Here is a 16,405-nt window from a genome sequence, read left to right as displayed (position 1 = left end):
TTGTGAGCATTTCTTAAAAGTTACTGTTAGCTTTGAGTCAAGGTAATGAGAGCAGAGCCTTTGGTGGTCAGGTACAAAATTGACCTAACCCTTAATGAGGGTGAAGGAAAAACACAGGCACTGTAGTAGAGATGTAGCTGATAACAATATGCCGTTAAAAAGGCTAAGAATTTTATTATGGAGTCCAAGCCATATTTGAGTAGCCCTCTTTTTAACAGTCTTTTTTCTCAGTTTTGAATAATGGCTTTATTTTACTGTAAGCAAAACATTCCCACCATTTTTCCTTTCTGCTTCACTGTTCCTGAGAAAATGGCAGATAATTCTTATTAAAAACTGCCTGTATTCTCCAGCCTTTTCTACCTCACCACCTTTCCCAGACAGAGGCAGGGCTGAGGGGAAGCTCAGCTCCAGCCCTGTTTGCAGCAGTCCCTCAAAACAGTCTTCACTTCACATGCCTCTGGGAGCCTGAGCTTCCTCCTCAGCCTTGCGCTGAATCAAGTGTGTTTTTTACGATTAAATAATGCATTTGTTCCCATTGCTTTTTGACCCTTAAAGTGCATTCAAAGTTTGAATGTTTATTTTTATTTTTGAAAGTATTCCCCAGTGTGGGTTTACAATACATACACTGAAATACAGATTTGTAGAGTTCATATTTCAAGGTTAAAATTCAGATTTTTCCTATTTCTGGGCGTGCCATCAGTAGATAAAATGAGGCAAATTGCTTGATGATACACCAAGCTAATTTGGACAAGAGTATCTGGTTTTATTTCTTTTAATTGTGTGAGTCATTAATCAAGACACTTTTTAAAGATAACAATAACACTAGAAAATGCAGTTATTTTCAACCTACTGTAGAGCTGTACTTGAGTCTATATTTTAGCTGTACTTCATTCGGTTCTGTGAAACCTTTACTACCTTCCCTATGGATGGATGGAGTCCTATCCCCAGTGCGTCTTGAACTCCAGGGGAGACAGTGTGCAGAACTGAGATGTGTGGTGAGATTTCTCTCACTGTATCCCTACAGTTTATAAACAGCCTGTAGTTGTACTTACTTATTGTCCCAATAGGATAAGCCATTGCTGATTTTTGCTTACGTGGTGTTAGTGCAAAAGTTACCATTCAAATTATACCCTAAGTTGTGCAGGTCTGTTGTAGCATAACTGAAAGAAGAATATTGTGTAAAACCTCGGAGGAATAAATAATACATTGCATTAGAATTTTTCCATGTGTAAATGTAAGAATGACACGTTTACATAAAGCATATTGGATTCTTGTGGTTAGTTTAGTTTGTGGCTTGGTACAGAGAGCAGCCTCTGTGCTTTGGCAACAAGCCTACAGCCACACTGTCATTGTCACCTGGTGGGGCATCCTAGAGCATATTCTACAGAAAATCCCACTGGGAATTCCACCTCAGTCAAGGCAAGTTTTGCTTTACACCCTAGAGGCAAACTGGGCAGCAAGTGGCTGGCTCAGGTACGCTATTTCTGTGTTTTGTTTACAAATTGTCCAGTGGCACAAGGCATTGATCCTCTTCTGAGGTCTTTGATCCCCTTGGCACAAAGAGACACACTGTCGAGTGCTTAGGCTGACACACACCAGTTGCAGGACTCTGTAGCTGTCCTCCATGAGGCCTGGAGGGCCATGCTGGATTCTCAGCACCACCTCTATCACTGACCTCTTCTGGGTGCTTTGTGGTATAGTCTGTGATCGCTGAACGTGACAATGCAAATGACAGAGGCAGGATTCCTGTTAAGAGGCAGTTGGCATCAGGTACCAATGCTGCTACCTCTGTCAGCATCAAAAAGAAGAAAGAAAGGAAGAGGGGGAGGCAGGAAAAAAAAAACTCAGAAGAAGAAAACTGGGATCAAGATAAGCACTAGGGAGATGACCAGTGAAGTGGAAGGGGATGAAAAGATGAAGTCTTTCTTTCTTCTTCCAGACCCAGACATTAGGTCTCTGGGTGCAAAGCTTCCTCTGACTCCTGCTGTGGTGATTCCAAGAGGAAATTTTTTTTTCCCAAGCCGATCTTTACATTTCTCTTTTTCTCGTAGTGAGGAATTGATAATTCTGTTCTTTTTTTCAGATGTTCAGCTCATCATGGCTTGTATTACATGCTGTATTTCCATTTTGATTTGTTTCTTTCCCAATTACTTTCCTCTGTTAATTTTAACACAAAAATCTTTTCTGAGGTCAGGACTGTAAAATCATGCACTAAAATAATGTGGTAAATATACCTAGCTTTAAGGTGTTCTGCTTTGTGTTTTTTTAAGTCAGCATTTTATGATATTGTATTCAGTTTTCCCAGTGTTTAGTAATTAGCACTGTTACATCGTTTTGAATAAAGATCAGAAACTAAGCATAAAAATTATTTTCTTTTTTTTTTCTGCTGCACACAGCAAAGGCTTGTGATACTCATAAGCCAAGACTTCACTGATGGGTGGAATTAATCATTTTTATTCTCTAACGTGCACACAGCAGCAAGCTGTGCTGCAGTTTCTTTAAAGGAAGAATTTAAACCTGGATTTCAGATGGTTGTGCTATAAAGGCAGAGCCTGTGTTTTCTGGACTCTAGACATCACAGAATGCTAAATCATTGCTAGTTGGGATAATTGCAGTTGCTGGCATGTAAACCTCCATTCCTGAGTGCCACATGCCTGTAGAGCCACAGCTTTGGATGTGAGCCCTGGTTTGTCTTCATTCACTCCAAGTAAAGCTGTCCAGCACAGAAGAACATTGATTTGTAAATCATATTTAATACGAATTTAAAATATATCTTCTTGGAACCTGGAAATGAAATGTTTTATCCTATGTCAATTGCCAAATGCTCTTTTTCTCTGTTTTCTCTGGCTCTGTATAAAACCATAGGCTTCCTTTCTTTCTAGTTACGAGTTTGTTTTGTTCCAGCATAATTGATTACCTCATCAATGGGGTCAGTGTACTTTGCTGTAGCTGCTGACTAGCAGTCGAATAGGCTGTCTCAGAAATAATGAGGTAAACACTGTAGGTTTAAAATTAGTATCAAGATTTTTTAAATGTAATTTCTCATCAAGTCATCAAGTAGTAGATATTAAGAACTATCAGATAATAAGGCCAAGACCTAGAGCCTAGTCTCAGTCAGTAGGAGTCCAGGAACAAACAGGAATCCTGTACGGAGTTTGAAGATGGAGATAACATTCAGAAGAACAGTTTCCATCGAGCTAGAATAATTCAGTCCCCCCATGTTACCTTATTTTTTTCTCTGTAATTTTTTAGTTGCTGAGCTACTTTATTTAGATCTTCCGTGCGTAACGGATTTGAATGTACTCTAAAAGCAATAGCTTTAGACTAGCAGCAGTATTCATAATTTGGAGCTTGGATATTTCTTGCATTTATTCTCCTAAAATTTCTGACATTATAAAAAAGTCAGCCCCTATTGTCAATTAGGCAGGACTACCTGGCATGAGCTTTGAAATACAGTTGTGTCTTGCCCAGCTGGTTTTCAAAATTTGTCTCTGCTTTCTTGCACTGGCTGGGCTGGAGTGATTTCTTGGACCTCTACCCCAGATCTATCTATTGCATCCTCCCCACACTGCGGTCTGCTCTGGTAGCCACTTTATTGATGTTAATGGAGTCAAATCTGCATCTGCCCTTTGCAAAGTTAGAGTTAGTGTGGCAGAGCACTCCTGCTCTGTGTCAGGAGAGGTGTGTAGGCAGGGGAATGCACACTCCCATTTCCCTTTACGTCCTGTATGACTGCTAACCAAGGCTTATCTGAGCTACAAATTATCCAATTTGTTTTCTATATATAAACCAATAATAAGGTGTTACTATTGCTATACAGAGGACAATATTTTCTGAGTCCTCACTTTCACTAATTTAGTTCCTCACTAGACACTTTTGGATTTCTTCTGCTAGGAGAATTAATGTGAGTTATTTAATGGGACACAATTTTCTTAAGACACTATTTACATTGTAAACAAAAGCCATTTGTATGTATACCCATTGTGTACACAAAACTTTCTTCTGCACATGCAAAATAGACACATATGCAACAGTTTCCATTAATGTGCAGGGCAATTTGATTTTCTAAATATGGTTTCATGCACAGAAAAGATATGAGCTCAAATCATTTTGGAGCTATTTTGCTCCTAATATATAACAGTTTATGACAGCTATCTGGTCAGTATTTTACAGCTGTTGGTGTATCTTCAGTGAAGAAGGAGAAAGTTTACATACGAGCATGTTAATGATGCAAAGTTAGTTACCTGGGGGATAAGAAATGCTATATTTATAGTCACTCATGCCATATGAATTAATTTCCTTTTGCAAGTTACAGTATGCCATCATCTTCTAAGTTAATCATCATGCACTGTGTTTCCCACAGAGGCCCAACCACATGCAGTGCACAGGATGACTAGCCCCAGTAGTGTGTGCTTCAGTGCTACTGCTTTTCTGCCATTCTGCCATTCTGGAAGTGGTGGATTCACCATCCCCACAAGTATTTAAAAGACCTCTAGAGGTGGCACTTAGGGACATGGTTTAGTGGTGGCCTTGGCAGTGCTAGGTTACTGGTTGGAACCAATGATCTTTCCCAACCTAAAAGACTCTTATGATTTTATCTCAGCTGCAAGTGTTAATGGCTGCATGGCTTCTACCAGCTGAAGAGGCACTGTCATTCCCCGTGCACACATGTGCCATTGAGGCACGTGGATGAGCCCTGGGGCAGTCTGAGGGGTCAGCTAGGGGGAGGTGGCCATTCTTAGAAAACTAGGGTATGATTTTGCAGAGCAATTAGGATTTCATGTTGTCCCAAATACTAATAACAGAACTATTGCTGTTGGCTGTAGTCTGGTGTCTCAGGCTAGCTATAGCTATATAGCTATATAGTTGAAAAAGGAGCAGATGTTGTTTCTGGGAACACACTGGTGAAAATGTTTTTTCCATGACTGAGTACCACAGTAAGGCTTGGGAGCAGGGGCAGTTTGTTAAAGCACCATTGGGTTACTCTGAACTTACTCTTTCTTGTTCTGCAGTCCCCTGCTTCATGCTTCTGCCATGTTTCTGTGTCTTCAGTAGCTATGAATGAAGTCCTACACCTGGCAACTTCATTTACTCCATGCTGTGCACTGACTGGGGGGTGTTGGGTAAACAGAGTATGTGTTCATGTAGCAAGATGCTATATCCTAATGGATGTGAATAAGTTCTATTAAGGGTTCACAAGCACTCAAAGGAGAGGGTTTGGATCATTTAATCGTTCCAGAGATTTTCATATGAAAGCTGTCAAAATTTTAAAGAATCCTCTGAACTGTAGATGCTGAAAGCAGACACAACATTGTCTAGAATTAGTTCCTAATAAATGATGGAATTTTTCAATCTAAACCAATCCAAGTTGGGGCAGTTTTCCCCAGGAAAATGCAGTCAAAACCAGAGGATTCACACAGAAGGATTCAGATGACTATAGCTGGCTATCCATAATCTTTTTCTGCCAACTATAATTAGTTGTTAGGTTTTCACTTTTTTAATAAAGACACAGAACGGTTATATCGAGAGTTACTGCATCATAAACATGAAAGATCACATAAAATGATACAGTAATTTTTTTAAAAAAGAAATCATCAAGATGGCATGAGTGGGACAAGAGAACAGAAATCAGAGAGTTGCAGAAGATAGGACAGGTAGAGAATGAGGCACCAACTTAGAAATGTTCTGAAGAGAAGATAGAATCTGAAGCAATCTCTGTTAGAACATGGGTTGGAAAGATAACATTCATATTGTTAGAAATAACAGTGGTGTGCTTTTCATCCATTGATTTCTAGCATTTTGCTAAAACAAAGGGGAAAATTATGGCACGTGAGAAGCAAAAAAAAAAAGATGGAGGAAACCCAAGAGCATTTTAAAAAATCAGACAGTAATTTTAAACCACACTTTGGAGAGTATAGTGAGCTGGTACAGTAGTGTCCACTTCTTCTTCTCCTGACTTGGAAACAGATTTTAGTGTCTGTGGATATCAGGAATTTCAGAAGTCAGTGAAAAGTGGGGAATGGGAACAGAGCACAAGAAACAAAAGATATAAGAGAACGAACTGGGATTTTAGCATAAATGGCATATTTTGCCAGTATTCTGGAGATGGTAATAGCCAGTCATAGAATCATAGAATCATAGAATCAGCCAGGTCAGAAAGGACCTCTGAGATCATCAAGTCCAACCCTTGGTCCACTCCGCTGTGGTTACTAGACCATGGCACGAAGTGCCACATCCAGTCTCATCTTAAAAACCTCCAGCAATGAAGAATCCACCACCTCCCTGGGCAGCCCATTCCGAAGCCTGATTACTCTCTCTGTAAAGAATTTCTTCCTAATATCTAACCTAAACCTCCCCTGGCAGAGCTTAAGACCGTGCCCTCTTGTCTTACTGATAGCTGCCTGGGAGAAGAGACCAACCCCCACCTGGCTACAACCTCCTTTCAGGGAGTTGTAGAGACTGATGAGGTCTCCCCTGAGCCTCTTCTTCACACAAAGAGCACTACGAGGCTCATGGGTATCAGTTAAGTAGAAAATGTGTGTGTCTATGAACACAAGCTGGCTACCATGCCCACTGGACAGACAAACTCACATGACCTTTGAAATAAAATTAAGGTCTGGACTAACGAGAATGGAAGGATGATAATCAGCGATGTGAGTCCTTGAAGCATCCATGGGTAAGAAATCAGAATGAAGTTATGTTGGAGCAGTTTAAAATTAAAAATGTCAGAAGGGTAAAAGGGAGAAAAAGAGAGACAAAGACAAAGCACTAGTCATACAAAAACAAGCTGCAAGATTTGAAATAATAATGTTATTTCAGAAAAGAAAAAAGATGAAGTAAAAAGTCCAAGAACACAGCCACAGGCTCTCTTTTTAGAAGACCAAATTAAAGCTTGGACTAGTATGCAGTGCCGTCATAAATAATAATAACTATTAATTAAGTTTAGGAATGAGACCTGCAGAGGTACAATTTGTATGAAGACCTGAAAATGCCAAAACCAGCTTCTTGTTCAAAGCAATGAAAACAGCAAAAAATTTAATTAGTTGTTTAATATTGAATATCCATGGGTATTTGGTGCAAATTGTTATGCAGGGAGAAGTGGGTGCTCAGGAGAGGTCAAGAAATAGGCATTAATGCAAAGCTGGTGGTTCAAATCTTTGTTCTTGGAAGGAGTTGTTTTAGAATCTGAAATATTTATAATGCAAAGCTTATGGCAGCCCTAAGGTTTGCTCTTCATTTGGAAAGGTAGTCCTATAGCCCACTCACTCATGTTTTTAATCTTCATAAAGATAATTTCATGGTCTATTGTGATATCACAAGCAACTAGCTCATATAACCTTTTTAAATAATTTTCTATATGTAGTTAACTTTACTGGTTAGCCTGCTTATCCCTTCCCCTTCCTTTGCCACTCTTTCTGTAGGTAAAACAGCATTATTGCTTACCTCTCTCTGCTCAAGAGACCTTCTTTCATGAATCTCAAAATAAAATTTGATTTTCCATATCTACATATGTTGGAGGATTTCTTTGGACTCTTGAGATTGATCCTATTTCTAAGATTTTCCTGAAAATCTCTTATCTTTCTTGTGTGATACCCTGATCCTTGTCTTTATGGAGGATACCTCCCCACTTTGTCACTTCAGTCTGTCCATATACTTCCACTTTTTAATTTGTAATCTTGCCATTTTATATTCACAACAGAAACCCTAAATACCAAAATCTGGCTCTAAGCAGTAAAATAGTTTAAAGACTATTAGACTGGGTTTGTGTGGGTTTTAGAGATTGGCACACACAAAGCTAAATTTGTCTTGCAGTCACCTCTCTGCAAGCACTGCTGGAGCCAGGTCAGGAGACTGATCTGGTGAAAAAAATTAATCTAATCCTTTCCACCTAAATTATGACCATTCTTATTAGCTCCCCAAGTACTATTTGTGCTGGGCACACAAGAGCGCAGCAATATGGATTTGTACCAACTGGCACCTGTCTTGAAGTCAGAGCTCATCTCCAAATTTGCCAGCACCGATACGAGAAGACAAGAAAGTGCTAGGGAATCCTACAGATTAAGTACAATTCTGTAAAGCTATAAATTTCCCTTTCTTACTTCTGGATCTGAAACATTGTGTTGATTGTGTCTGACCTATTATGGTTTCACACTGCTATAAATGTGTTCACTTGATTAGAGTGACTACTGACTTCCAGTGGTAGAATTCAGAGTAGACTCTTGCTCAGAACAGATTACCTTAACTGACAAAACTTGAATTCAAAACAAAATAAGCAGAAAGAGAAAAGTTTGATCTTCTGCATTGTTTCTGAGTGAAAAACAAAATTTTATATATATATATGTATGGTTATAAATGGAATATCCATTTTTGTAGATATTCTATGAACCATACTGTTTAGTAACTTTGCAATTAATTGCTAATATTCTCCATCTGTACTAACCTGTTGGAAAACTTCATTAAAATTGTTCACTGCTGTATATACACATAAATGAATACTGGTGTCCATCCGTTAATGTGCAAATCTGTGCATTCCTTTTGATTTCCAGGCATACCTTCTCTTGATATTAAAGGGAATATCAACAGGTCTACAAACTAATAAACAGAAGCCCACGATTTTGTGTTCACCCTGCCTGAGACAGACCCACAGGATGTAATGAGGAGAATCTCTAGGCAGTGTCAATAAGCAAAGGTGCTGGACCAGACCTGTACTGGTGCACAGATAAGGCTTGTGAGCAGAGTGCAGGGAGAAGACATTATCAGAATTATAGCACAGGATTCATCTAAATTGTGTCATTTCCAGTGCTGTGTTCTACATGGCTAGAAAAACTGTGCTATGTTAAATATTCCTTCCTACTCCGAATTGCTTCCTGTGCCCTCTTACCTTTTCTACTTGGTGTTGGTGCCTCACCATTACTCATAATAAGGCAGTTTGTTAAACAAAGATCCAGTTAAACATCCGTTAGAGTCAATGGATATATCTCCTTTGATCCAAATATCATCTCAGAGTTTTTCATTTATTCAGAGGTCTTTTATACACATAAAATCCAATTTATTGAAATTAATTTCTCCATTCCTTTAGGCGGTTTTAGCCATGAAAATGCCATGCTTCATGAACAACAACAACAACAAATGGTTACTTTTATTGCTTTTTTTGTTGTTATTTTGTTTTGGAGTTTTGTGACAAAAGAAAATTAACTTGATTAACCACAGACTATATAGTTCTTAGGTGAGCCAAAATGAACAAATATCAGCTTGGGAATCTGATTTGAAGAAAGGGTTTAAGAATAGAAAAGAATGAAGGAATACAAAAGAATAGAGCTTTCATAGCAGAACAGAGAATTTTCTCATTTTATTAATCATTCAGGCAAAACTTAGAGCTGATTTAATTAAAGGACTGTGCACCATTTCTACCCAAGATATGATTTTACATAAAATAAGTATAAGCCACATGAAAACAAAACCCACAGCAGTATTCCCTAGCTGAAATTTTATAGCATCTTGTTTATAAAGCAAGGATTGGACCCAGTCATGCTGGATCAAAATCTTCGAAGAAAACAGAAGCACTGTTTAAACAGAATGGTATTGGTGATGAGGCAGAGATCACAGTACTCTCTGGAGCAGACCTTGTCTCATTCTGGTGCTTTGCTGCTTCAGCTTCATCAGGAGTATTACCACTGGATACCACAAGGTAATGTAGATCTCAAGTCTATAAGAAAGCAGAGGTTTCTTTCTAGGGAGTTACCGATTTTATTCAAAGTAATGAAATTTAAAATGGAATAATCTTTTGATAGTGATATGCAAAGGAAGGAAGGAAGTAAATTTCAGTCTTCTAAACACTACATGAGACCTTTTCACTGATTAGCTTTTGACAAGTTGTATTAGAGCTATGGTGTAATTTGAAATATTATAGTCTATCTAATAGCAAGTTTCTATTTTATAACTCTCCCAACATCATGTTGGTATTCTAGTGTATCCTTGGATGCCTTACTGATTTTCTTTCACAGTGTGTGAGATGAGATGTTCAGCCTTACAAAGGAGACCATGTCATATATTCTATTGATAAGTGCCCTTGAACAATGTAATTTTAAAAGTGAATTAATTTTATTAAAATAATTGCAGTAAGAAACAGGACATGAAATACAGCTTTCTCACTATTATAGTTAAGAGTGTAAGGAGAATGACAAATGATTCTGTACAAAATGTATATTCTCGGAGTCTTTCAATGTTATCACCAAAATCATATCCATGATACTTTTTGTTTCTTTTCTGCACCTTCTTGGTGTCTAATTGTATTTTGAAGACCATCTGGTCTCTTTATTTCTCAGCTTCCTCAAATTCTTTCTAGTTTAATGTATGGATAAGCTGATTCTTGTGGTCTTATTTTAATATTTAGATTCCTACTGTGGACCACTTTGCTACCTGAAGTAAGTTTTCTGTTGCCATAATAAATGGTAAGGAAAATTTCTGCTTTGAATCACACAAGTATACAAGCTGGAATAACATCTCAGAAAGTAGTGACCTTCCTCCAGAGTGACATAAGCGGGTGCAAAGTTTCTCTCGTGGTATTTATATATTTCATTACCTTTAGAAATACAAGGCATGAACACTATCAGACTAATCACAGCAGCAAAGGGCATGTGGACACTGTCATAGTCTGACCTCCAAGGCTTGCTCCCAAGCCTCTGCTAATCAGGCCAGTTCTACTGAGATCACAGGGAGCAGCCAAGCAGTTCTCAAGACTCTTCTGAGTACAGATCCAGTTTAGAGGGAAAAGGCTGCCTCCCTTATAGACCAAAAAAAACATAAAAAGACCACAAAGTCTTCAAGAGCTGTCTTTTTCTTTTTCACTGACACTGCAGCGGGGATTAGAAATTAGAAATACATGAAACAAGAGGAAAAGCAGCAGAAAGAAAATCTACCCACATAAGCCAAAGCACTGTAGCCCCCAAGGGGACTTGAGAATGATGCTGTCTATGAAGATGCTATCACTTTTCTACTTACACTGTCCTCCCACATTTCTTGCATCAAATTCTGTTAAAGACCACTTCCTTAAAGAGGAAAGAAAACCAGATAAATCATTGAAAGGATCTAAATATAAAACAAAATACTTTTTCAATAGTGATTGGTTTGGAGTGATATTTTAGGCTTTTTTCTCTCCATTTCCTTGAAGTAAAATTAAGGAAAGCAGTGTTTTTTGATACCTACTATGAAAGCTGGTCCTTGATAATACCTTTGTGTAAGTGGAAGTTGTGGCTGTACTTCTCAAGATGGATGAATCATGTCAGCTTTTACCCCAACTCATATTCTCGTATGAACCTAAAGGGAGCTTACATTTTTAACTTCCAGTGTTTGATTTCATTGTTCAAAGTTTTTTTCTTTTTTTCTTAGTTTCTTTCTGAACAAAAATTAGATTAGAAAGAACTTCAAAGGATATCAGCTGCAAGAGGGTTGTTGATTTCAGTAGAATTATACCAAGTTATAAAAAAATCAGGTCAAAACAGGAGAAAAAGAGGAGAAGTAAATGCATTTAATATTCTTCAGGCTTGCTTTGACAAAGCATTTAAAAGTTGATCTGCTTACATTTTTCTCACACTTGTTTTTTTGGGTACATGAATATATGCTTTCCCAAACAATTAATATAATTCCTCTTTGCTCAGCTTTCTACTAGTAAGGCTGGAATCAAGTTCTTGAGACAGTGTCTGAGGTTAGTTATGGATGCAGTTCAAAGAGCTATTCGTCTATATCTGTAATCATGGAAGATGATGTATATAAAGGAGAAAACAACCATTTGTCGTCATAGTCTATCTTAAAGATGGTCTGTGCCTTAGGAATAAGGCAATATGAGCAGTTCTTCTCATTAGCTACTTTATTCCAATCTGCAGGAGCTGTTAGAAGCATCCATTTACTAACACTCAACTCTCTGTGTTTTAATAAATACAGCTGTATGAATCTATAGAATATCATAGGAATTGACATTATGCAGAAAACACCTTTGGTGATGAACAATCAACCTTCTGCTTGGCAGAGCTCTAAAAAATTAAACAAAACCCAGAAAGGATTAATCTATGATTATTTTTGGGGTTTTTGCTTATCATGTAGATATTTTGTATGAATATAAAATTTTGTGTTTTCCTCAGTTTAGTTGGAAAAAAACACCCCTATAATTGTTGGCCGGTTTAGGCAGTGTGTTACTGTGGCAATGGGAAAGTCTAGGGAGTGCATCTGTGGTTGGTTATCAGTGTTAAACACCTTGAATAAATTGCATAGCATCAGAAAAACCAGATGACTTCAGCCATCCAAAAAGTACAAGAAAATACATTGCCTGCAGCCTCTTGCAGCTATTATAAAATGGAAATAATTATGGAGGGGGAAAAAAGTTCATCCATGTACATTTGCTATAGTATATGTCCATGTCAGCATTGAAAATGTGCCTGAAAGTTCTAGCATAGTAAAGCCATTTCCTATAATGAATTTTGTTATGCCTTCTCATTTTCTGTGGACTCTGAAAGTCTAGATCTACCTGCACTCCCATTATCACAGTGTCTGATCGTTTTGCCTTTTTTTTTTATTCAAGCAATATTGTTATAAAAGCCTTTATTTCCACTGCACAGTTGAGGAGTTTAGGATGCTTAGAAGGACATAAAGCCACAGTCAGACTTTGTGGCCTCACTGTAGCCTTCAGCTAGAGGCTTATCTTTTTAGATTTCATTGCTTAGGACACCACAGGCATCTGTACCATCCTGTTTTCAGCCAACCACTATGTTGTTTATTTTTACAGCACAGCATGAGAGGCGGTAGGTGATGCCTGGCTTTATCTGGTATTCCAGAACCCTTGCCCCAAAGTCGTGACATATGGGTCAATATTCTCCATAGCCTGAGGGAGTTCAAAGTCCTTGTGTGCTGATACACCATGAACATGCTAAAAAAATACTGGGTGCTGTGAGCAGCCTATTGAGGCTGGGCCATGATGCAACTAGGAGGACATGGCTCCCTGGGTCAGAAAAGGAGCCTGATTGTCTCAGCTGACAGGGAGCATGGCTGGTTAAGTATGAGGACCTTTCTTCTCTAGTCTGCTCTCAGGATTCTTTTTTTTTAATTAAAGAATCACTGAACAGCAGGTTGGAGTGAAGGTGTTAGTGGTTGCTCCTCTGTATACTCAACTTGTACTTCTGTATACTTAAGCCATCCAGGTCTGTCAGACTTTAGAGCTCATTTGTCTATTCAAACCCCCAGGTTAGGTTCATCCTTGTAAACAGCATCCAGTGGTGTTCTTGGGTATCTGAATGGAATGTCTGTACTCTTTTAGAGCTGTTCCTGCCTGCTTTACTGACTCTCAAAGAATTCCTCAGCACAGTTCAGGAGCTAGCATGATATAGAGTCCATTGCTGGGAGAGAGTTTGTATGTGGTCTTCTGTCTTGGTGCATGAGAAGGCTCAACTTTATGAAGGTGGGACATTCCTTGCCAGTTGGCCTCACTGCCACAGAACTGTACTGGCACATTTCATTTACCTAGGTTTCTTGGCTTTAGGGGACTTAAGCATATGAATTCTGAATTGTCTGAGTATGTACCAGGCTCACCTCAACCAAGGTAGGTGAAAGACGGGACTTTTATGGCTCATGCTCTTGAAGTTGAATATTTAGATGCTGGGATAATTTTTTTTCTGATGTTCCCTTTAGTGCTAAAACTGTAGTCACAGACCTAGAATGAGCTTGAAGACCAGGTCTCCTATTTTTTTCCCTGATATCATTATCACCATTTCATTTGGCTTTTTTCCCCATATTAACAGAAACACATGCTTGTGTGTATCTCTCCTTTCTGTCACAGGAAAATGCTACTACTGTTCTGAATACTGGGATCACAGTAGGTAATAACACTTTTCCCTGTCAGCTAGCAGGAGAAATGGCAGTCTCTTTTTATTCCACTCCCATATACACTTCTAGAAGTGAAAGAAACTTGCCTCTGTGGAAGAGGCCAGCCTAGACTGGAAGCAGGCGTGTAGAGCCAAGCATCAAAGTGTCCGACTGGTACATAACAGAACACATTCCATTATGTGAGGACAACTCCTGAATGCTATGAAGAACCTGTAACACCTGGAAGTGTGTATCTGGGTACACAAAATGGGGCTAAAATCTGGGGAAAAAAAATAAAACAGCTTTTCTTGGTTGTCTCTAGTCCTTACATGTCTGTCTGAGTAAAGTAAGAATTTACCCTTTGATGTCTTCTGTTAGTGCTGCAAAGTCAGGCAGCTTGCACAGATTACAGGGGTTCTTCCTTTCTGAGTCGCATTTTACAACACAATTGTTAAGTGCCAAGTGCAGTGTTGATATATGAAACAGAAGGAACACAGCTTGACTTTCAAACTCTAAGCAAGAGTTTGCAGTACTAGCAATTAGGAAAAAGATATTTTTACACATAAACTGAAAGTCTTATCTGAAAATCACGGAGATAATAATCTTGGGACCTTATGACATTATTTTACCAAGACACAAATTAAGTATAACAGCAGTTTGAGGACATTGTTGTGCAAAACTTTGCACAAAACTAGTAATAGATCAGCTGGTCTGTTTTTAAAAGGAGGGAAGGAAGACTATTTATTTTCCCCCAAAGGAACTGCTACAAAGCTATTTTCCTTATCAGAAGAACACCTTTTTCCTGTATGTTATCGCTGACATTTGTTCTTTATAACCTGATGAGGGCAGGTGGAACACCATGGGAATGAGTAATTGTTGATTTGATATAATTTTAACTTTTGTTTCAAGCCTGCACATGCGGTTGGTTATTTTGCACCTTCATTTTGCTTATTGTTAACCCTGGGCTATTTTGTAGTCAATAATAGGGAAAAAAGATAGTGGTTCTTTTTACTGCTAGACTGTTAGGTGGCTCAAAGTCTTTTCTAGAGACCGTGCAGAGTTTCTATATATTTTTTCTTCTGTGACCAGCAGAGAGAGTTTCTTGATCTTCCCACATAAAATGGTAGAGAGCATTCATGATTTAGGTTTTTCTCTGAATGTCTGATTTAGACCTCTTACGCATCTCATAACAAGCACACAGTGGTCTTCCTTGTTAAGGGACTTGGTGTGCTGATGGGGTGAAGCAGCACAGTGTGGCCGTGCCTGCTGCCCCAGTTACTCAATGGGCGTGGCAGTCAGCTGGGTGCTGCCCACCTGGCAACTAGGCACTAGTTGACCTTTCTGCCTAAGGGAATGTTGCAGGAATTCCCCCCAAAATGATTTTTTGACATGGTCATGCCCAGAAGATGGGCTTTCCTCTGTCAGATGTAAGGGTCTATGCAAACCTGTTACTCCACTGATCAGTGGTATTGGCGTAGGGATTGATCATCTTCAGAGTGGATGCAGCGTTGTGCATGCAGTAAAACCCAGCGACTGGGAGAAAAGCTTGTGCATCCTCAGCTATGGCCATACTCTGCCCACGGCCAGCCTGTTTTAATTTGCCTTCTCGGCACGTAACAAGTATTGGTAGACCTGAGGTTACAAATGATCAATATGGAAAGTAAAGCCATGAAAATTAAAGATTTAGCCTTATCTGTGCCCAGTGCCGCCTCTTCCCATCCTGGAATGAACCCAGGTGTTAAATTCTGAGTACAGAATGCAAGTTGTAGTGTAGGTTGTAGACTCTGATACAGTCTCTTGAATCTTAAATGGCTGAACAACCATAGTCTTTTTGCATGTCCCTAGTACTTTACATAGTACTGCAATACCAAGCCCTAGATGAAGGTGAGTTCCCGCTGTTGCTACTTTTCCAGGATTGGGGTTAGCTTCTATCAATAAGAAAAAAAACTGCTTTGGCTCAACCTGCCAGTTAAATATCCATTCTTTGGATTTGGATCAGGAAAATGGTTCTTCTAAATACCCCTTTCTCTTCTTCATCATACTTGGCTGCTGGGAAAACTAGAAAACAAATAAAAAGAAAATTAAATGCAATATAAAACTAAATGCAGTTTTCTCTGTTGTCATCTCTCCTGGCTTCTGGCCAAAGAGATTTGGTCCCCAGCTGTTATGTCGTCTTAGCCATGCTGCCCAGCCACAGTGGAGTAAGGGTGATCCCCAAGATCTCCTCTAAGTCAGGACCTGAGAACCACAAGCCTCTACACTACCATCAGTCTCTGCTCCAGAATAACCCTTTCTGGGGAGCTGAGATAATCAGCAGTAATTAGATAGAGCTAAAGTAAGATAGCTTTCCTTAAACAAGCCAGCAAGGATCTGGCTTAGAACACAATCTTAAAAATGCCTTTGTCTGTCACCAAGCAGAAAACCTTATCCAATTGCTTTCAGAAACCCACACATGGGTTTTTCATCTATACCAGTTTCTTAAGGAGCATTTGTCCCACATCACCAGTTTCAGCCACACATTTCTGCCCACATGCTGCCTATTTCCTTAGTTATT

At 39.0% G+C, this 16,405-nt stretch overlaps 1 protein-coding gene across 9 annotated transcripts in view; it reads left to right on the top strand.

Annotated features, from left to right (window-relative positions):
* LDB2 (LIM domain binding 2) overlaps positions 1-16,405 on the top strand; it is a 220,138-nt gene that overhangs the window by 173,356 nt on the left and 30,377 nt on the right. The gene's annotated exons all lie outside the window — the stretch shown is intronic.

This window comes from Pipra filicauda, unplaced genomic scaffold (assembly GCF_003945595.2).
Source record: "Pipra filicauda isolate LSUMZ 115617 unplaced genomic scaffold, ASM394559v2 scaffold316_size853178_pilon, whole genome shotgun sequence".
Classification (NCBI taxonomy): Eukaryota; Metazoa; Chordata; class Aves; order Passeriformes; family Pipridae; genus Pipra; species Pipra filicauda.
This window is presented reverse-complemented; position numbering and strand designations above follow the sequence as displayed.